Raw genomic sequence first — 24,104 nt, 5'->3', positions numbered from 1 at the left:
ATCTAGAATAAAAGTGTGTGGAATATATACATTATTTCATAGTTTGCAACATCGTTTATTTCATGAGTCTCCCTTTAAAGTTGAAAGTGACTAATCCTGGAGAGCCTTCAACTGAGAGCAAACCCACTTCATCCTAATACACTAATAAGAGTTGAAATACCTGATATAAAGGGAAGCCAAATTTTTATTTCTTCCATTTATGAATGCAATGGTTTTCCCATCATTATTTCAACTATAACTGTGAACTAAGTATTTGAAAGACGATATCTTTAATATAGCTGACCTGAGAAAATAATAAGCCAAAGAAATGAGGTATTTCTTGAACTTTGTCTGAAGAAGTATTTCAGAAACTGTTGACTATTTACTTTCAAAGCTTAATTTGGATTTTCATTTCTCAAAGGAAAACCAAAACTGAGAGGAGATTAAATCCATGCTTCTTTGAAAAATGTCACCAAATAACAGCTATAACTTTTTGAAAAACTTTTAGATGCTTGAAATTGAATGGCTATTTGTTCTCTCCCTTGAAGGAGTACAATTTGGCAATAAATTTCATTGTTTCAGTTGGAATTTCAGAAACCTTTCTTCAATAATATTATTATTATTTCTAAAAATAATATATGTATGGATTTAGCCTGTAACCCCAAAATATTTATTGATATTTTATTAAGTATCCTTCATTAGAATAAAATTTTATTCATTCTCTTACATATGCTTCAAGGTTCCAAGGTGTTATTTTCTTAAGAAACATCAATTGTGAAAAGATCAAGTTAAACCCACTTAAACTTTTAAATAAAAAGATAACTCAGAAAACTAATAATTGTGATGCTGCCTGAATAACAAACACCTAAGTGTCTGATTTTTTATTTGATTTATTCTCATTGTAACATCTGGCTACTAATATGGATACCTAATATTGGGCCCCTGCCATTAAAAATATACATTTTGGATAACTTTCAAATGTGCTAATGACCCAGAATATTCTGTTCACTTTGGGGCACATTGGCCCATCTGTTTCACTTTACTGATGCTGATTCTTCTCTACCACATTCTAATTTTTGGAAGCATCAATTCCTGTCTTCAGAATTTTCTTTCTAGCTCTTTGGCTCTCTTTTTGGGGGTCCTCTGATAGATTTTTCACTACCTGATCATTTCATAAATACTTGTGCTCTGTTAGGTTTGATCCTGGGTATTCTTTTCTTCTAATTATTGATGGTCGTCTTCTATCATATCATTCTTTCCAGTGGATTCATTTCTTGCTTTGCGCTCACAGTTCCCGAATTTACATCTCCAATTCACATTGCTTTCCCGAGCCCCAGACCCTGGATCCTTATACTCCACTGTGAACAAAGCACATCTACTCTGGGGTTCCACAGGCAAATATCTAAAATGTATAGTGTTGTTTTCTGTTTCCTCAACCCCTCTGTTTCTTAGTAATGTGAATTGTTTCACATACAGTCAAAGCTACTAGTCTTGATATCAGTTTTGACTGCTTTCTTTTCCTCAGGCACAACATCTAAACAGAGTTTACCAAATATTGTTAATTATCAACCCGGGGCATTATTTTGGTAAATGCTACGACTGCTATAGTTCATACTCCATGCCTGTACCCTTTTATTATAGCAGAATTCAGTGAAAGAAAAACACAAAGCCACACTAAGCATTTTTGTTTTAAACTCATGCCTATAAACATCACGTGGACTCTTTAAACTGTGCAACATATGTACAAGAGCTTTCCGGTCCACAAACTGTACCACCGTCTTACGTGGTTATTTTATTCTTTCTCCTCACCCCTCCAGCTACGTCAGCTGTCTCACCATTGTCACTACCCGGTGGCTTTGCTTCCTACTTCACTAAGGAGATTAGCCATAAGAATTTGGCATATTCTGATAACTACAACTATTCCGTTACCAGCATAGACGAACACTTTCTCTATCTTTGACCTTAGGATGACATTTCTATGCTTGGATGATAAAATATCTCCACTTGTGGATGACAGCCAATCTTTTCTCGCCTACCTAACAGCATTGCTTTAATTCTCCCCTCTCTTGTCTAAATACATAGGTGTATGAACATGCGAATTTCTTTTGATAACCTTCTGTCAGTTACTGTCCTATTTCTTTTTTTCTTTTTTTTTTTTTGTCTCAATAGGTGGGAAAACTTTTTGGGTGGGTTGTTTATATATTCTGCCTTCAATTCCTCTCCTCCCATGCTCTTTTAAACTCAATTTACTTCACTTTACTCCATCACTCTATAAAAACTGCTCTTGTCAAGGTCAACAATAACCTCTACTTTGGAAAATCCAATAGTCAATTTTCAGTTCACATATTGTGTGAGCTAAAAGCAGCACTTGACATAGTTGAACACTCTCTCCTCCTTGACTCCTTGACACATTTCTCCAGGTGGCTTTACCCTGTGTACCTGTTCACTCTGTCTCAGGCTCATTTATGGATTTTCTTCTTCTCTCAGATCTATAATGTTTTCATCAATTTTTGATAAATATCTGTACACTTTTTAAAATCTAATCTGTTAATACAATAAGACATTTCCATGAGTATTCTGTGGTCATTTAACTCTATAATTGACATGTCAAAAGTGACATAGTCATTTATTAAATGAAAATTTGTCTAGGTTAATGAGGAATTAAAAAACTAAATGTCATCTTAGGAAAAGAGTTTCTGTGGCTTTCTGACACTGCCTTAAATACTAAGCTGAACATGTAACATTGTAATCATGGAATGTGTCAAAGTTACAGGTCAAAGCCTTTCAAACAAATACATTAAATGGTAGAAACAGAGAAATGAGTCCAGTATAAATCAGACTGAATTGATAAATTAGTGCTTGAATACCTTGCATTTTGAGTGAGTAATGTGTAAATCGAATTTAGCTTTACTTGATTTCTCTCCTTCAGCTCTTATTCTCTTCAAAGTCTTTTATTAATTCAAATACAAAGTACAATTCTCTATTGTAATTGAATTTTCTTTTATACACAAACTGTTAGATAGCATTGCTGTATAACTGGGGGAAAGGGAGCTATTTTTATATGTATGAAGTGAGAAAATAGGTAAGCCAATCTGGAAAAATTTCCCGGAGAAAATTGCTATATGTTAGTGTAGTTTAATGTGTCAGGACAAAGTGCTCTCTTTAAATTATTTTCCTCTCTCAAGTAATGTAAGGTAAAAAAAAATTGAGAAAATAATACTCCAATAAAGCCAAAGTTATGATGGATTACTTAAGCTTTTGATAAAAGAAATTGTCCCAAGTTGTCTGTATTTTTCCTACCATAGGCTGAACCTTCTCTTGATAAATTTGTGGGAGAGAAGAGGTTCATTATTAAGAATTCTTAAATATAATTTGTATTACTCTATGAAGGAACACTATTAAGAAAAGCTTATAAAAATATAGGTGGGAAATCATTTTTCTCTCACTTTATGGAAATTATATTTATGACATCCTTGCTATTCTTTTAAATACAATGTTGGGCTTCATATATAGTAATAAATAAAATTGTCATAGTCCTTTTGGAGTCCACAGTGTATTGAGATGAACAGATTTTTAGCTTTTACAACATAGTAGTGCACTATAATTGACATATCTATAATGCAGCACATTGGCACTGGAGAAGTATCCAAAGGTAACTTGGTGGAAGTTGACTGGAGGATGATTACTTCAGTTCAAATATCACATCCTCAAAATTGCTTCATCAGCCAGCAGCTTGTTTTAGACTGTATCCCATTTTGACCTATCCTCAATAACTGTCAAATGCATTGCCTTATTTTGTCCTCTTCAAAGCCCTGCACCAGCAGAAACTATCATATTTCTCCCTTTAATTTGTCTCTTTTTACTAGAGTTTAAACTCCAAAGGGAGCTTTTTTATTTTTTATAAAAAAATTTTCTCAAAACCTTTGTCATATTTAATTCTAGAATTTTTAAAAATAACTAATATTGGACTCTAATGCCCTCTTTTATCTTGACAAGGAATTTCCCTTGACCAAACCTAGGCTTCTTTGAGCCCACTTTCCAATTAAGCCTCATCGTTGGGTCCTGCCCTCACCTACCTGGCCCAGTTGTGGCAAGAATCCAACTAAGTTGGTTTAGAAAGAATTGCCTTCATCCTCAATATCTGATTAGATCCCTTATTTCCTACCCTCAATGTCTAATGAACCAAGCCTCCTTTCTGCAAGAATCCTGTTAAGTCAGTTTAACAAGAACCCCCAACGCTCCATGTCTGCTCTTAGTAATTTTCTATCCACCCAACTCCTCACTCTGCCCATTGGCTATAAACCCCAGCTGTCTTTTTGCTATATTGAGAGTTGCGCTGAATCCCTCTCCCTTATTGCAATGCACCCACTGTGATAGTCTTGAGGAAAGTCTTCATTAACTGTTTTAACAAGTGTCAGAATAATTTTTCTTGGACAATCTTTTCCATCACTTTATACCCAATGTCTATAATAGTGCCTGGCATATAGAGAAACACATGGTGCATTTCCTGAAAGAATGAATGGGTCCTATGATTGACAGTGCTATGCAGTATACAAGAAAGCTTAAGTTTGCACATATAATATGTGCATATACAGTATATTAAGGAGATGTTCACAAGTAAAATGATATAAAAAAGGTATCAAGACTTTAGGATCTGGAGCCCAACTGCCTGAGTTTGACTCACGATGGTGCCACTGCTTAATTGTGCAACTTTGGGCAAGTTATCAATTTCTTGGAGTCTTAGTATCCTCAACCATAAAATATAACTAATAATAGTACTTGGATCATGGGTTATTTAGACAATAATAAATGGGTTAATACGTTTGAGTGCTTGAAGAATGACTAAGATAAATATGTAGTCAATATGTAGTATCTACTAATACTAATATGTGCATTGGCATTAGTAATACTACTGATGCAGTACATATTGCATGATTTAAAGGGGATATTCTATCGTATCCATTTTAAGATATGTATACAATATATAAAATGCAGTCTATTCATTTACAATTAAATGTGGGTACATTATTAGCTTCCATCTGAGCTCTTTTCTCTTGCTATTTTATTCCTTCTTTCTTACATTATAATCCAAACTTCAAGACATCACTATTCTGAGACTGTTAAACCTTAGATCTAGAGGAAAACAATCTGCCCTCTATCACATTGTCATCACCAATCACAGCTTTCTTGTATAGCAGTTCTTTGGTAATGGAGCTAAATGTGTCTTAATGTATTCGGAAATACCTAAGTTATTTACTAAATATCTTAGTTATTTACTAAGACATATTGAATGTCTTAGTAAATAACACAGATAAAATAATTGTGTCAACCCAGCTTAGTTGCAATACTTCAGAATCTCCCTGCACACCACGCATTCATCAATGAATAGCATTATTATGTGCCAGGAATCACTCCATGTGATGGGGACATAGCAGTAAACAAGAATCTCTGCTCAAATGTCACACATCTTTGCTAACCATAGTACCTGAAGTATTCATTAACTTTTCATTTTGCCTTATTTCTATTTACACATGTTAGAAAGTAACAGTCTGGGTGCTGTAGCTCATGCCTGTAATCCTATCACTCTGGGAGGCTAAGGCCGGAGGATAGCTTGATGTCAGGAGTTCTAGAATCTACTAAAAATAGAAAAATTAGCCAGACATGGTGGTAGCACCTATAGTCCCAGCTACTCAGGAGGCTGAGGCAGGAGGATTGCTTGAATCCAGGAGTTTGAGGTTGCTGTGAGCTAGGCTGACACCATGGCACTCTAGCCCCGACAACAGAGTGAGACTGTCTAAAAAAAACCAGAAAGTATAACAGATATTTAAATATCTTTGTTGATTCCCACACTAGATTCTACAAAGGCAGAGATTTGGGCTTTTTTATTCAGTTCTATCTCCCCAAAGCGTAAGTTGAAGGATAGAATTAAGCCATTTAGAAATGCTATTAAAATTATAACCAGATATTGTCGATTGGGGTAGAAAATCACTTCATTAGTGAACTAGTTATATAATAGTACAGAAATAAGGACATCTTTTAGAAATGAAAACAGTTGCAGATTTAATTAAAATGTTAACTCATTGTAGAAATAAAGTCATAAAATGTAATTGAAGAGACTGGATTAGAATATACTCTAATGCATTTTTATTTCAAATTGTATAGTACATATTTGATATTGAAGGGAAAATAGATATCACTTCATTTATAAATTCTATAATGTGATGGACTTAACTTTTTTTTAAAAAAAAAATCACTTCTGTCTATATGAAATCTATGGTCTTTAAATCCGTATTTTAATTGATGCACCTTGTTCTGTGTGTGTAGCATTCATGGTGTACTTAGGTGTGCATGCCCAGTATACTAAATGTTTTTCATATCAAATGCCCTTTCTATCACTAGTTTATAAGATAGTTTTAGGGCTTTATTACATTTTGACCATGTATGCATTTTATTTTTACGGGTACTATCCTTATTAGATCTTAGAAGATACAAAACATTTTTTATTACTGTTGGGAATGGAGTCTTGTGCAAAATACACATTTAAGATTCATGTCCTTAGGGTCTGATGTTGCTATCTTTATACCCCTGGGACGAGAATGGAGAAAATAATGCAGAGGAAAGAGTGTTTATTTGGGAAAATAAAAATTTCCATTTAGTTGTGTGTTTCTGCACAAATCTTTTTCAGCTACGGTTTGTACATTGATAAAATACTAACGGTGTCTTAGTCTATTTTCTACTACTATAACAAAATAACTGAGACTGGGTAATCTATGGAGAATATAAATTGATTTTCTCCCAGTTCCAAAGGCTGAAATCCAAGATGTAGGTACCAGCAGGTTCCATTTTCTGGGGAGGGCTACTCTGCATCCAGGGTGCCTTGTAGCTGTGTTTTATAGAGAGGACATTGTGTCCTCATCTGACTCCATGCAGCTTTGGGGGTAAGAAAGCCGTATGCTGCACAAAGCCTCTTTTATGAGGGACTTGATACCATTCATGAGGGGAGGAGATTTCATGGCCTAATCCCCTTAAAAGGCCCCACCCTTTTAAATCACCACATTAGCCATTAAGTTTCAACATGTGAATTTTGGAGTGGACTCAGTCAAACCATACTATGGTCACTATGGACCCTTAAATTTTATTTTTTCTTAGTACAAGAAATTAGATGAATTATAAAATTACATGTACTTGCTTCCTGTGTGTTCTACTACTGAAGAAAATAATTATTTTTTCATAATTTTTTTACCATTAATAGATTTAAACCATGCAGGACAATGTCCTATATTTGAGACCAGATGGATATACAATTAGTCATTGCATAGAGAAAAATTAGGGGCAGATTTGAAAATGTAATATACTTTTAAACTTTAAGATTAAAAATGGAAATTCTGTATTTAAAATAATACCATTCATTATAATAAAGTTACTACAAGAAGTTTGAAAATTATTTATATATCCATTACAATTTGTAAAACATTTTGACAACTTACAATTACTGTAAATATTTAGATGGCTGTTTATCCTAAAATGCTTTCCCTGTGTAGTGCAGTCCAATAATTGAATTGCCACTTTTTTCCTTAAAGCAATTCTATGTCTGAAGATAGCATTTTTGCTGCTATTTTGTATCATAATGACTAATCCCAGTCACCAATCGTGTAGATCAGAAAGTTCATTTTGATGCTAAAATAACAAAAATGTATGTATCATATTCATGAGCAGTTTTTGTTTTCCATATTTGGAAAACACAGTATTTTTTTCCCATATTTTTATAGGTTTACCTTTTATAATTTTATGTATTTTCCCCATGGATTTTTATAGATAAGTGTGTTTGAGATTTTTATTAATAAAGCTTACTTTAAGATCATATTAATAATTTTCCTTATGTTAAAATACATGGCATTTTAAATGCTTGATGTATTCTTTTTCAAGTAGCTCATTTGTGTTTGTTAAAGTAATTCAGTTTCTAGGCTAATTGTACCACTTATAGAAAGGAGACCTTGAAATTATAAAGTGTCAGTCTCACACCTTTCAGAAATGTCATGTTAAATAACATCTCTAAGCACAGTATGAGACAGTAGCTCTTAAAATGTTCTTCAAGAAATACGGAATTCAGATTAAGATTATATGCAATGCTGAAAATATATTCATTCCTATTAAACCTCTAAATTATTTATTCCTATTCTTCTCATTTTCTTTTTCTAATTTGTGCTTAGCCAGGGATCCCACACCTTTTCAGACGATGCCTTAAATAATTCTTATGGAGAAAATGCAATGCAGGCCCCATTGCTGTTTGAAATCCATTATCCTTCTTATTGAATCATATTCCCATTCACAGTACCATGTTCCAAGACTAGCTGGTTGTTATACTTCCTCAATTCTGCATACTAATAATGGGTATCTTTAAATCAGTTCATTTCTCTCATACTTGTAAATAATCAAACCTGGAAGAAGCCCAAGAAAAGGCATTAGAAATATAAAACTAATGGTTTTAATTAAAACAATTTGCAATCCTTGTCAAGTTACTTATACATAATCTTATCATTATGATTATTATAACTAAATTTTACAAATAAAATTTTCTACTTTTTAGAGTGTAGGTGCTAATTCAAATACCACTTTCCAAGATTAGATTATATACCTACATGATTTAAACATGTAATGAAAATGTTTAAATAATGAAAAGATAAAATAAATATATGGCCATTGCATATTTAAAGGCAATATAGAAATTAGTGAAGCAGAAAGAATAGAAGTGTATTTCATATGACAGTCTGTGAAAACACAAAGGAAACTATCTCCCCTCTGATTATGATATAAATAATGAAGGCTGAGGTAGGTTATATAGGAAGAAAAAAATCCTTCAAACCTCAATGATAATTTTATATGTAAAAACCAACAGCTGTATGACTGACAGTTATTTAGTCCTATGCATAACAACAGCTATAACCTGCCAAATGATTTTGTTCCAAACTCCCATTTATAAGTCACATGTTAGTATCTCTATAATTTTCCACTGAAATCATTGGATGGGTTGGTTTCTAGCCCCTGTTTAAATACCAAAAAAGCTAATAATGAAACAGAAATATTATTCAATTATAAAAAAATTAGGATAATCTAATGTTTTCAATGCATATTACATTAAGTACCACCAGTTATTAAATAGTATTTATAATTCATCTTACCAAAAACAAAGAATATTAATGCTATTCTCTGTCTTTAATTTTCTAAAATTACAAACTTCTCAGAACACTCAGAAGACTTTAAAAATAAAGAATAAGGCCTTAAGGGTACACAACTTTATTATCCCGCTGCTCCTCTCATTACAGATTTAAATAAATCTTCAAGACTACAAATCTTAATATTGTATGGCAATCATGTTTTTAATATTTTTTATTTTAATAGATTTAAGGGATACAAATGATTTTTTGACACATGGCTGAATTGTACAGTGATGAAGTCAAGGATTTTAGCAAACCCATCCCTGAACAGTACACGTTATACATGACAGGTAATCTTTCATCCCTCATCCCCTCACTTTCCCCCTTCTAAGTCTACAAAGTCTTTTATAGGACTCTGTATGGCCATGTATGCCCATCACTTAAAAGGATTTAAATGTATAAAGTTATGTTTGACAGTTTTGGAGATATGCCAATATATCTAAATGGACCACCTTCCAGAGTTAATGAAATCATATTGCCTGAAAAATACATGCCATAAAGTCCAGGTACCTTTATATTCATTCCTGTAATGAACCTCAAATTAAAATAGAACATGTCCATAACTCATGCCTGTTTCTGTGGCTCTTTGCCTGTTTCATTTCCCGTGCCTGCAATACCCACCCCACACAATTCTCTCTTAAATCTCACTCACCTTTCATGACTCCCTGAAAGCTCCCTCTTCTAAGAAGTCTCTTCAGGAAGTAGGATTTACCTCCTCTGGGCCACCCTAGCCCTTTGTACTTCTACTTTTCATTCATTTATTGTAGAGTTTGCCATGTAATAATAGTTTTATATTTAATCATCTCTACCCTTTCACATTATATTTCTTGATAAAAAAACATCTCATTTATACTACCCTTTCACCTGGTGGATAGGAATCAGATCTATGATAATAATCTGTGTACACTATGACATATATCTACTATTTATAACTGACAAATTATAAACAGACCAATTAATTTTAAAATTAAAGGACATTCATAATATTCTGAGAATATGAAACTGTTGTATAAGAGTGCTTAATATGATTGGCACATTTATGTTCTATTGTTGCTAAACAGTACAAATTTATTATTTTATAGATCTATGTATGAGTCCTAAGTGGGTCTCACTGGGTTAAAATCAACGTGCCTGCAGGGCTGTGTTGCTTCCTGGTGGCTCTGGTGGAGAATGTATTGCAATGCCTGCCCCAACTTTTAGAGGCTGCCCATGTTCTTAAACGTGTGTCCCCCTGCTTTCTTTTCACAGCGATTGATGTAGCATCTTTAGGAGCATTCTTACATAGTCAAGTCTCCCTCAGACTACAAGCAGGGAAGGTCCTATCTTTTAGCAATTCATGCAGTTAAATTGGACCCACCTGGATAGTTCAGGGTAATTACCCTATCTCAAGGTTCTTAATCTTAGTCAGCATGTAAAGGAAAATATCCACAGGTTCCTGGATTGGGGAGTACACATCTTTGGGAGGCTATTATTTTTCCTACCACAATTAGATTTACTCACAGTATATCAATTGGAAAAAAAAAAGCCAGCTAACAAAAAAGTACTAGTAAAATAAAAATGGCATATACAGTATTTTAAAAACCTGAAGAAATTAATTTATTAAAAAATGGTAGGGGCACCTATTATGTTAAAGTAGGATGATGATAAAATGAATAAATAGATTCTGTCTTCATGAAGCTTTCAGGTTAATTGGGCAGAGTGAGTGTGAACTATAAATCAAATAAATGCATATTGTGATTACAAGTAGTGAAAAGTGGTATAAAGAAATATGCAGCTACTTAAGGGCATGGAGAATGCTGTATCTGAGGGAGCCTTAATTTAAATAGGTACTTAGATAAGGTCTCCATGAGAAACTGAAATTGAAGGAGAAAACCAAATAAAGTCATCAGATGAGCTCTGAAAAGATGTGGATAAAAATACTGTGTAAGAGGTATTAAGATTCTGTTAATGTTTTAAAAGAAGAAAAGACATAGTATATTTAAGGCAGAACACAAAATGCAGTATGCCTGGGCAGGGTGAGTGAGGGAAAGAGATCAATTTTGGACATGTCAAATTTGAGATGTGCATTATAAATACAGATGTCAGATCCGAATTTGATGTAGCTAGTGTAGACCTCCAGGGAGAGTCAGGGATGAGATGCAGACAGTGCCCAGCAAATGGCTAATGGTTCAAGCACTGGCACTTAGTGTGGGGGAGCCAAACATGGATGCTCAGATGAGGGATCAATAAGATAAAAGAAAAAACAGGAGAGTGTCCTGTCCAGGAAGCCACATAAAGAAGTGTCTCAAAAAGGAGGGGGTGATCAGTTTTATTTACATAGATGATTAGGCAAGAAATGTAAATATAAACAGGAGACTCTAGAAATAGATATGAGCACATGTTAAAACAGATTAGTTTAACTTAGTGAATCATTTATTGGGCCATTGTTTGATATGGTAGAAAAGGCTTTTAATTCAGTATAGGTTCATTAATAGAATAGATACAGTAGTAGAGAATGATTCATGATTTCTTTTTTTTATTTCAGAATATTATGGGGGTACAAATGTTTAGGTTAGATATATTGCCCTAGTCCCACCTGAGTCAGAGCTTCAAGCATGTCCATCCCCCAGACAGTGTGCACCACACCCACTAGGTGTGTATATATCTATTCCCTCCTTCTTCCCCCCATCTGCCTGACACCCAATGAATGTTATTACTATGCATGCACATAAGTGTTGATCAGTTAGTACCAATTTGAAGGTGAGTCCATGTGGTGCTTGTTTTTCCATTCTTGTGATACTTCACTTAGTATAATGGACTCCTGCTTAATAGTTTCCCATATGTTTCTGCTTAACCTTACAGGTAGATAACAGTCAATGTGTGGAGAATAAAAGTAATACATAAACATCATAAGTAAAATTACAACAGCATTGTGACAGAAATTCAGAAGCTTTGTTTTTCCTATGAATTGTTGCATCATATTTTTGGTCAAAACTTGTATATCAAAGTATGTTTTGTTAAAAGGAAAAGAAAAACATTAATTTAAATTTTATCACAAAATTTATATCGTGCTTTTTAAAATTTTAGCACTACTCTTGGGATATTACTTTATCTAAAATTATCTTTCCCTGCATCTTCTATTTTATGCATTCAGCATTATATCCCATATTTACACTTTTCTTCCACAGTGATATATTCTGTCTCATAATATTTTGTAATTACTCCATGTGAATTTCCCTTATCTAATATACTGTATTATTAACTATTCTTAAAAACATTGATCAACTTTGATACTTCTGCTTAAGCACATCAGAAAGGACTTTGTGCATATGTGGAGACTAAATATACATGTTATACATGGATACATTTCTTAAAACTTTGATACCAAATTCTAAGTTGAAGAATAGCATTATGTGGAAGATCTGCAATAAAGAAAAAAATCTAGCTGTGTAATATTATCAAGTAGATAAATTACTGATAGTGTTTAGTTCCAGTGGTCTGAATTTACACAAACTACTCTCACATCTTAGGCAATGTAATGAGAAAGAGTCAGGAATTGTATTTTCTAGGCCTTAAGTTTACCTAATCTTTTGGTTGTTTTTTTTTCTTTTTCTCAATCTCTTTGTTGAGAAATATTACCTAAGAGCTTTTAATAATGAATAATTATTAACTGTTGTTTTTTACTATGCTATCAAGCCAAACACAAGAAGAAAGAAATATTCACTTGGTCATTTTATAGTTTTCGTTTCATACACCAGCATATTTTTAGATGTTTCTAATATCACTTATTGGAACACTCACCCCTCCAAACCAATCTCAAAATAATGGATAGAATATATCAACTAACATTTAGAATGTACTACATATGAGAAATTAAACTAGACATATTTTAGTCCTTATCTAATTAAATCCTCACTACAATGCAAGGTAGCTATTGTTAGCCCTATTCACAATGAGGAATCAATGTTTTAGTCTTAAATTAATTTTTTAAGCTCAAACAGATATTGAACTTTTTTGCTACTGTATACATTGTTTTTGAAGGCATCATGCACAAGTGTGGGAATATATTCAAATGCGGGACTGCTCCACTGTAAGCGTTATGTGACAATGCTTAGGTATTCTTAGGAGTTTGATAGCAATGATGATTAGTATATGACAATTTCTCTTTGAGATTTCTTCCTTGAATAATTTAACTTACTTCTAGTACTCTGGTTTCTAGAATCATGTCATTATTTTAGAATAATTGATTCTTGTTAAGAAAAGTATTTTTAGTGTCAACAAGCAACATATAACATGTTTAATATTTACTTTATATTACTTTTAACTAAGAGGTTAAAAATGTATACTCCAAACAGAATCTCTAGTTTTCTATATGAAGTTATATATTTTTGGTAATTTACTGAAATTTTTAAAAAAGATATCAGCTTCTTTTTTCTGAAATCTTAACATGGAAATGGTAATGTTAAATAATATTTTTGAAATTTCTAGAAGTATAGTGGGAACCATGATTTCCTAAAAAGAAAATTAGTTATGTTGGTTAGATTATTGTATAATTTCCCACAGGATCTCTATATCAGGATTCATTTTATTATAACTGAGAACAAGTTGCATGTATTTCCTTTAAATTTAAAGTAATGCTGAATGCAGCAATACCATAAGGCAGCTCACAGCATGAGCAAAGACATCTGCTAACGGTGCCATGAATAGTTATGAACTGTGTTGCTCAAATGGCTTTGCTTGCAAAGCACGACTTCCTAATTTATTATTACAGCAAATGGAAGCCTTGTTTTTCACATTTTGCAGTTGCATTTAAATATTTCCATAATTTCAAATGTAATCACATCTACACAGCAAATTTTATTGTAGAACATAAGAAGGAACTGCTGATGTTCTCCTGATGGATAGACAGCTCTTCCATCAGCAGTTTTGTCTCAATCTTTTCTTGAGATTTAAAAATTAATTTTTAATTAATATTTATTTTATTTTACTAATTTTAGAAAGTCTGATTTTATATGACAATTAATGTGATTATAAAATAAATAAAATTGAAAAATTATAAATGTTCTCTTTTAGAGCCCTAGAACTATGTCTCCTATATTTTCACATTTTCAGTAGCTACAAGAATTTTTATACAAAAAATTCAAACTTTAAGTTATTAAAATATTTTCCTGATTGAAATTTATCAAAAGAGCTCATCTATAAATCAGAGATATATGAAAATAGTAATTTTCCTTACAGAAAAGAATATAAAAGATATAATACCATTTGTGAAAATTTAACTTTTCAAATAGGTTACCTTATCTGTTACTTCCAGTCAGACATCTAAAGGTAGTGATAGTAATTTGACATGTATGCATATGTATTTACCTCTGAATCAAATAAAATAACGAACACTAAATATACAAGTCATTACTTCCAAGTCGAGCATTAACGTCTACCTAAAACATTCTGAGGTTAAGTAGTTTTGTAGATCAAATCGCTAAGTTATTTTGTATGTGAAATTGTACAAATAACAATTTTATTTAACAACTCATTAAGCAGGTCTGTAAATGAGTTATTCTATTTCAAAATGCTTCTAGGTATAAACAGCTAAGCAGAAGCATTACAGGAATGTCTAATGATAATAAAGTAATGATAGAAATAATACAGTAACACATTCTGTCATGTTAGGAATAACATGGCATGTTAAGAAAAAGAGGATGTAAACGTGCATGTCAAACAATGACCTCATCATGATCACTGTCATATTGCTGTTTTGAATGTAATATTAATTTTATAATTTATGCTTCAATCATCCTATGTGCCAAAAATATTTTTACTGCTTTAAGTATAGTAATACATTTAATTGCACAGTAACTCTGTTAGGAAAATGCCATTATTATCCATTATTTACACATGATGATTTAAAAAAGAAAAATAACAAAAAATCATGTAATTAATGAATGATGAGACCAGGATTTGAATCCAACTCAATAGTCAGCGGAGACTATCCTTTTAATCGTTAAATATAAAAAATAAGATACAGTAATTTTTTTTTCAGAGTTTCACTTTGTTGCCCAGGCTAGAGTGAGTGCCGTGGCGTCAGCCTAGCTCACAGCAACCTCAAACTCCTGGGCTCAGGCGATCGTCCTGCCTCAGCCTCCCAAGTAGCTGGGACTATACAGGCATGCGCCACCACGCCTGGCTACTTTTTTCTATATATTTTTAGTTGTCCAGCTAACTTCTTTCTATTTTTAGTAGAGACGGGGGTCTCACTCTTGCTCAGGCTGGTCTCAAACTCCTGACCTCAAAGAATCCTCCCACCTTGGCCTCCCAGAGTGCTAGGATTACAGGCGTGAGCTACCACGCCCGGCCATGTAATTTTAGAAAGTTGATTCTTTTACAAACACACCATGAGAGGGAAGGAAAAGCCATACTACGTGAGAAGCTGAAAAACTCTCCTTGGTTTTAATCTTGAGTGTGAGTCACAGGAGTGAGGCAGAGACATATTATGAAGATTCGTTGGTTCACACAGCTGTGGAAGCTGAGAAGTTCCATGGTCTGCCATTCGCAAGCTGAAAACCCAGGAAACCTGATGGTGTAATTCAGTCCACATCTGAAGACTTAAAAACCAGGGTTTCTGCTGATATACATCCCAGCCCAAGAGGTACGGAAGATGAAATAAAATGTGCCAGCTCAAGCAGTGTGGCAGGGAAAAAGGAGCAAATTCCTCTTTCCTTTGCCTTTTGTTCTGTTCACATCTTCCATGGGTTGGAGGAGGCCCACCCCCAGTGAGGGCCATCTGCCTGACTCAGTCCAACTCAAATGATAATCTTGTCTGGGACCACCCTCACATTCAACCCGAAATAGTGTTTAGTCTGGGCATCTCTTGACACAGTTGAGTTGACACATAAAATTAACCATGAGATCGTCAGCTTGTGCATAGGTTGATTTCTGTCACCACTTCTATTCAACACAGTGCTGGGAGTCCCAGCCAGAGCAGTCAGACAAGAGAAAGATATCAATGGCTTCCACATTCGGGGAGAAGAGGTCAAACTATCGCTCTTGGCTGCCGGTATGATCTTATATCTAGAAAACCCCAAAGATTCTCCCATGAGACTACTGGAATGGATAAACAAATTCGGCAAAGTCTCAGGTTACAAAGTCAATGTACAGAATCAGTAGCATTCCTATACACCAACAACAAGCTGAGAACCAAGTCAAACACTCAATGCCCTTCACAATAGCAACAAAGATGATTGGAATAATTTTTTAAGTATCTGAAATTATGAGGGCCTCAGTGATTGTCTAGCTTCATTTGTATGTACACTCATTTAAAAAGATTTTTTCCGTTTAACAGAATTGATCGTTCTTATTTTTGTTTGTTTTACTTTTTTGTGTGTACACATCTCAACTTTCATCTTTGGTCTGTTTCCTTTAGTGTTCCAAAATCTTCAGGGATATCTTTTGTCTAAAGTATGTATGAAAAGTAACTGGCATTTTAAAAAACAAAAATAGATATTAAGCATTAAAAAGTTATGTTTATCCAAGGAGATGGATACATTGCACTTTAGCCATCACTGAGGATAGTAGAAATAACTTTCCCCTTACCAACACGATATTTCAATGTGTGCTAGAGAATTTTGAAAATATATGACTATAAATTATTCACAACAAAAGCTCAATTGACTGAACTATGATCAATTTTGAATGACTTTTTGATCAGGTGAGCATAGCAAATAATTTATTGTATCTGATTGTACTAATAGAAAGCTGCAATATACATATACACATACACATACTAGCCTGTGTAATATGCGCACACATGCACACTAGTGTGAGAGCTAAATTATCGGACAAATCTATAGCAATGAGGATTATTTTTTTACTAATACTTCCCTTAAGAATATACCATGCTTTCAAACCAAAAACCACATTTACTTCGCAATCATAAAAAAAATAATAATGTTCACAGTTCACCCTAGCGGATATCTAGGGAAAGCTTTTAGACTTAGGCATCCAATTTCAAACGTTTAGATGCAGAAGCTGATAATAGCTCTGAAAATAGAGTGTAAGCTAAAGTCTGAGATCTATCTGTTCCATCAAAATGTCTCTTGAAAGCATCCTGGATGATTTACATGTTACTAAAGTCACTTTATACTTTTTGGTTTTTTGTTTATCACAGTAGACTATGCCCTGATTTTAAATAGGTCCCTTACTTAGAAAACATAGAATGATTGCTGATGTGAAAACAAGATCCACTCTCTAAAATATTTAAATGTTCTTCTAAAAGCACAAAAATCCTCAGAAACCATGTGGAGTTTTAATTGAGTTTAAGCATCATAATAACATCAAATAAACAAAATCTTTAGCTTGTAACTATTTTTTATGATTCTGCTGATAGTTTCTGAAAGAAACCCCTCTAAGATAGAACATACTTAAAATAAATTAAGACATACTGTGAAAGTTGCCCTATTATCACTATGAAACTTATTTCAGTATTTCATTTATGGAGTAGTAGTAGCTAGAAATGCTCATTTAGTCAATTAGGCATACATTTTTAAGAATATCTTTAAAAAGCCATTCCAAGCCTGTTGAAATTTTTTCATAAATACACACATTCCTATGACATCAATTAAAACAAAATTTAAACTTAATTGAATTTTTTCTTGTAATGTATCTTTCATTTTGCCTAGCCTGGGAGAGACTTTAATCACAGATCTTAGTATCTTTAACAAGCATCAATAAATAACTATATTCAGGGGAAGAGATATTGGAAGTACTTCTGTCTTATTGAAAATACTGAATCTGGACATGTGGCTTCTTTCTCAAAGATGAGAAGACCAAAAATACCCAACCTTGATAATCAAATAACCTGTGCCTGTCAGGCTGTGGTCACTTTATCAATATTTAGCAACAAGATACAGAACATATTGATATTTGAATGTTTTGCCTTTCTGAAAATTTATTACATAGAAAAGTTTGATATGATTTAAAAGATATAATTAGGTTAATATTTTGACTGATACAACAATGCTCTTGGCTTTAATTTTTCTTTAGTTTTCTATTTTGTATTCTGAGACATAATGTAGAATTTTCAAAATATAAAGGCTAGCACTGTGAATGTAACAAATTTTGCTTCCTTTTGGCATATAAATTTAAAGTAACAAATGTAATCAGTTCTAGTATTGTACTGTGATAGAATTCAAATGTGTGAAAATAAATTTAAATGAGTCATGATAACACTGCAATTTAAATTATGTAACTTCACAAAATGCTCTAACAAAATATCTAGTAATGAATATTATAATAAAGTATTAATTAGCATCTTAAAACCTATTTAAAACTAAATTTTAAATTTATAGATTTTATGTTTTAAAATTTAATGGGATGTGGAATATAAAATAAGTGTCTGACATGGTTAAGTCTTTAAATTGGTCAAAGACACCTTTTTTTTGGACAGGACTTTTATAACTCACACTGGACCAGACTTCTGTGTGCACAGCTCACCCACTATAAATTGAAGATGCCTTCTGTTTTCATATTCAATGAAAAAAATGGAAAAGGGAGAGACATCCACATAATTCAAGATTGTGATGTTACACTTTTTACTTCTTGAACTTTGTTCTTTCTTCATCACTTATCTTCTATATCTTCAATTTTTGCACCTGATAATAATACTCAGTGCCAGAAAGAGCCCTTAAAATGTCAAATTCTAGCAGTTTGCCACAGTGGTCATAATTCATATAATTATATAGATAGCTTCTGTAAAAGGGTAGGAAGCCTGGATGTCTCTGAAATTAGGCCAATATCATACTTTCTTAAGAGAGTTTTTACATTGATAAAAATTGAATCATAATCATACTTCCCCCCAAACCAGTATGTGTAATGTTTAATATGCTTGCAAATAGTAAAATCCAGGTATTTTAAGGAAGCTAAGATTTGGTATCTTGGTTTATTCATACTCTTTGTGGCAGAGTTTTCCTAAGGAATAGCCATGATTCTGCCATCAAAGTTTAGCTCTATTGCTGCCATCAAAGTTTAGCTCTATTGCAATCATAGGCTTGTTTGTAAATAATAGAGCCACTTATTCTAATGGTGTACATAATAAATATATCCTCTTATTTATTTATTTTTTATTTCAAAATATTGTGGGGATACAAAAATTTTGGTTACATATAATGCCTTTGCCTAGTCCAAGCCAGGGCTGCAAGTGTGCCCTTCCCCCATACAGCGCACTCCACATCCATTAGTTGTGAGTTTACTCAGCCCCACCCCCCCCCACCTGACCAGCACCCAGTGAATATTACTACCATGTGGGCAACTCAGTGTTGATCCGTTTGTACCAATTTGATGACGAATACATGTGGTGCTTGTTTTCCCATCCTCGTGATATCTCACTTTGGAGGATGGGTTCATTCTCTATCCAGGATAATACAAGAGGTGCTAGATCACCATTGTTTTTTGTGGTTGAGTAGTATTCCATGGTATACATATACCACATTTTATTAAACCACTCATGTGTTGATGGGCACTTGGGTGGTTTCCACATCTTTGCAATTGTGAATTGTGTTGCTGTAAACATTTGAGTTCAGATGTCTTTTTTATAGAATGTCTTTTGTTCTTTTAGGTAGATGCCCAGTGGTGGGATTAAAGTTTAGACTTTTCTAGCCTCCTTTTAAGATCTTTATTATGTTTCTCAGTAAGTCCTGAGCTGCTATAATATTTTTTCTTCTTGAGAGTAGATACTACTTCAGCAGGGGAAATAGGGAAAAAAGAAAATTTGTTTGCTATTGTTCTTTAATGACTTGGGAATATTTAAAATAAAGAAGAGCAAATATCAGAGTAACTAAACAGTTAATATATTATATACTTTTCTTGTTTCCTGAAGTCAAACACATGATAAATACTGGAGAAGACTAAGAAAATTTAAACCTAAGCAAGTGATTGATGAAAAGAGTATAGCAATAAAACTTAATGAAAGTGAAAGTTTTCTCTTATATATGTTCACAGGTTACACACTACAGATAACTGAAACAAATATTCTTGCTTGCTAATAAATTTAAAGCAAGAAACCTTCAATTTCCTTTATTTGGTATCTTTTTACTAAATGCCATTAAGTTTAGATTTTATAGGGATGACAATTTCATTATAGATCCAGGTTACTATAGATTTTAAATTCTGAGACTACTGACTTTTTTCTGTTTATTGACATATAATTCACATACTTGTGAATCCATGTACTTGTGAAGCACTTACTTGTAGCATCTCATTTAATCCCCAGAAAATAAGTGCTAATAACGTCCCACTTTACAGTTTAGAAAATTCAGGCTTGGTAAATTTAAGTAATTTGTCGTTGATCTAAACAATGAGAATTGACCCACTGAATCTAATTCTGTTTGAATCTAGACTCTAATCTCCATTCTGTAATTCTCTGTTTTCTTAAATGTATCTATATTTTGTTGAATTTATTTTATACGTAATTATAAGAAAGAAAGCAGAATATACCAAAATAAAATTGTTGTTATCTCTGGTCCAACTGAGTGATTAAAGGCCAACTTTGTTTTTTATTTATCTTTGTACATTTAAAGCATTTCATACAATATTTTTATAGTAAGTTAAATGCCCTAAATTCCACTGAATACAATGTTGAGATGATTAAGGGAATTAAATGTTTCACTACTATGAACAAAAATCAAAAAAATCCATACTTCATTGAGCAGCACTTAAAAATAGTCACCAAATTGCACATTGCTTTCGCTCAGAACCTCATTTCCGATTAAAGTCATTTCATAAAATTTCATCCTGAGTTCACTGATGCCAACTATTACAGCAATCTAGTCAGATCATCAAAGGAAAATTCATCAAAATTTTGTTAGAATGAATGGAGTGTTAAAAATGGGATTTGAAAAGTGGAAGAGGAACATTAAAAAGCTATAAATCATGTTTAATTTAGATAAAAGAAGAAGAAGAACTGAGAAGAGTAGGTATTTAGAGATATTAAAAGAAAGATAATAAAGAAAAAAATTCTATCTTGTTTGTTTACCGATTTGAACAAACCAACTCTAAAGATTATTATATAATGAGGGAAATGTAAAATTGAAAAAGTGTATATTAATTATATTAAAGACTTCTTTTATATAGATGTGATAATTATCTTTAATGATGTTTACTTACAGATGAAATGATATAATATTTGAGACTTACTTTAAAATAATCCATTGGGTTTGGAGTATAGCTGATATAAAAATGTTTGAATGTTATAATTATGTTTATGAATTTCCTTAAAAACAAGTTAAATAAATAATAACAAAACAAAAAAATACAATGTTATAATTAATAGTTAACTCCTATGAAAGAGGAAAACTTTACATTAATGGGAAGAATAAAGGTGATCTTGTGGCTCATTCTATGCTCTAAGAAATTCTTCTTCTTCTATTGAGTATTCTTGAGCAAGTCACCGACCTCTCTGCTTTAATTTTTCCATCTATAAAGAGTGGTTCATTCTTTGAAAGCATGTGAAGGTATTAAGTGAAAAGAATACTTTTGAAGTGCATACAACAGTGAGCAACATATATAAAGAACTTCATATGTATAAGCTATCACTTCCATGAATGGTGGCTAAAATAAATATCAACTATAGCTGTATTTACAGTTTATGAGAATCAAAGAGGATATTTGCGTCGGATTTTATTTATTCTATAAATACAGTTGAATTGAATGACTCTGTATTTGAACTGTTACTATTCCACAGATACTGAGCTAAGCCTGAGCTCAGAAAAGAAAAACAAAACAAGACACAGTCCACATCTTCCCCACTTTAAGAACCTTAGGATCTGGAGGTAAGGAGGAAAGATAACCAGAAAGATGGAGAAAGAGGTAATTTTAAAACACAAAGAAACGATGAGTGTTTAAAGCGGTGGATATGGTTAATTACCCTGAAGTGACTTTCCCCACATTGAATAACTCATTGGTGTCAAGGATAAGAATTCCCAAGTTTCCTATATTCGGATTTCCCAATCATAGACCCTTTCTCCCTTTTACGTATTATACTGTCCAGCACTCTATTTTTTCAAACAGTAGGCTGGAATGGACAGAAGAAAAATCTTCCCAAACTACCATACATGGTTATTTATATACATTCTTCCAAATAAATTGGGTATTTGATGTTGGGGGCTCAGTTTTTTGTTCCCCACTATTGACTTTATTGTTTGCGTAGTATTAAATATTTGGCCTTAAGTAGGCACATGGTAAGTATTTTTTAGGTTTGAATAAATGAATAAACAAGATGTCTATATTTCACTAGAATTTATTGGAATAATTAATTGTTGTATATGTTAATGCATAGAAACTTCAATCCTCTGTGGTCTTATATTTTTCTGATGAGACAAACATAATGTGCATTGAAAAGTTAATAAGATGACAATACAAGGGTAGTAATTAGCCAGTTTGTAATATTTTGTTAAAAATTGAGCTATTGAAGCTCAGGAACATGACCTTATGATTCATGGCACCTTCGACATCTGAAATATGCTTAAGATTTTAAATTATATGCATAAAATAGATCATTTGTCTGTTTATATTCTTGAGCATTTTAATCCATCTCACAGATAAGAAGGAGAATTATTACCATGGCTAGCACTTAAGTCAATAATAGTCACATTTATTTTTCTTAATTATAGAGCTGGGGGTATGAAATACTTTACAGTTAATTATTCAAATCTTTACATAAAGAGATGCATTTTTAATTTTAGAAGTTTCAGTTGTGAAAAGAGATCAGAACTGATGTATTAAGAGGTTTCTAGAAGGTGCATTCATTTATAAATTAGAGATACTGATCATATCCAAACATGAATTTTGAATAATATTTTGTTTTTTACTGCAATGTGTTTTCTTAACTTACATATATACTTAACTCTTTATGCTTATAGTTTTTGCTTTTTTTACTCTGAGTCTGAATTTTTATTGAACACTTGATAAAGGACTGTCACGAGCCAATACTATTCTTGCTTTTATATATGTACAAAGAAGCCTTATGAATGATTTCTTAGAAAAAAAGATACTAGAAATACAAAGCTTGATTTATGTTTATGGTGAGAAGTTGGAAAGGAAAAGGTGTGAGGGATATTTCTGAGGACTTTGCAACCCTGTCTGATCAGGCTGACAGCATTGACCTTCCATTTGTACAAGAGTAAGGTTTCTAATTGTTTGCAGATCACTTAGCAATTAATGGTGCCACTTTCCTTGGGAAGCCCATTTGCAGATTGGTGTTTGGTGGCAGAGTCAAAGCTTGAGAAGACATAATGACAATAACCTAAGTGTCCCTAATAACAGATAAACCCTGCAAACAATGACTGTGATCTCAGAAAGTCAGGAAATTGTGTTCGTTCCACAAACAAGCACTAAGTTTATTGTCTATGACACTGTCAAGGATACATGAACTTAAAGATAGTTGCTCTTCATTTATAACTATGTAAATATATTCCTTTATTAACTTGTTTTTTTGAATAATTATTGAAGTCCTATATTTTAAATAATTTATTAAATAACTCTTTCAGAACAATTTGAGAAATAAATTATATAACCATGCAAATAATAATGAACAATGAAATGTTATTGAAATACATGTTTGCATAAAGAAAGATTCATAGGTTTTAAGAAATTAAAAATTCTTACATTTTCAGTTGTTATTTATTATTATACTTACTGATAACAACCTCTCTTTCCTACTAAAGTCTGAAGATTCGAGTAGGTTTACTATAAGGGTATGGTGAAAAGTCTTCATCCATAACACTCTCCTACTGGATTGTTTTTTCATCCATAATGCAACCCTTTATGGGTCTCGGATCTATCCGGATGGCTGTCAAAATGATTGATGAAGTTGTTGCTTGAAAAATATTTAGAAGCTCGAATCCGTGGGTTTTTGGACAGAAGGGCAGTGAACAGAAAGCC

General features: G+C 32.7%; 1 long non-coding RNA gene across 1 annotated transcript in view; it reads left to right on the top strand.

Moving 5' to 3' along the window:
- LOC142864840 (uncharacterized) overlaps positions 1–24,104 on the top strand; it is a 146,061-nt gene that overhangs the window by 19,518 nt on the left and 102,439 nt on the right. Inside the window, exon 2 of the long non-coding RNA XR_012915144.1 lies at positions 21,907–21,994. This is a non-coding gene — a long non-coding RNA (uncharacterized LOC142864840). The remainder of the gene's footprint in view (positions 1–21,906; positions 21,995–24,104) is intronic.

Source organism: Microcebus murinus, chromosome 27, assembly GCF_040939455.1.
Source record: "Microcebus murinus isolate Inina chromosome 27, M.murinus_Inina_mat1.0, whole genome shotgun sequence".
Classification (NCBI taxonomy): domain Eukaryota; kingdom Metazoa; phylum Chordata; class Mammalia; order Primates; family Cheirogaleidae; genus Microcebus; species Microcebus murinus.
The sequence above is the reverse complement of the archived record's forward strand: the minus strand, read 5'-3'. Positions and strand labels throughout refer to the sequence as shown.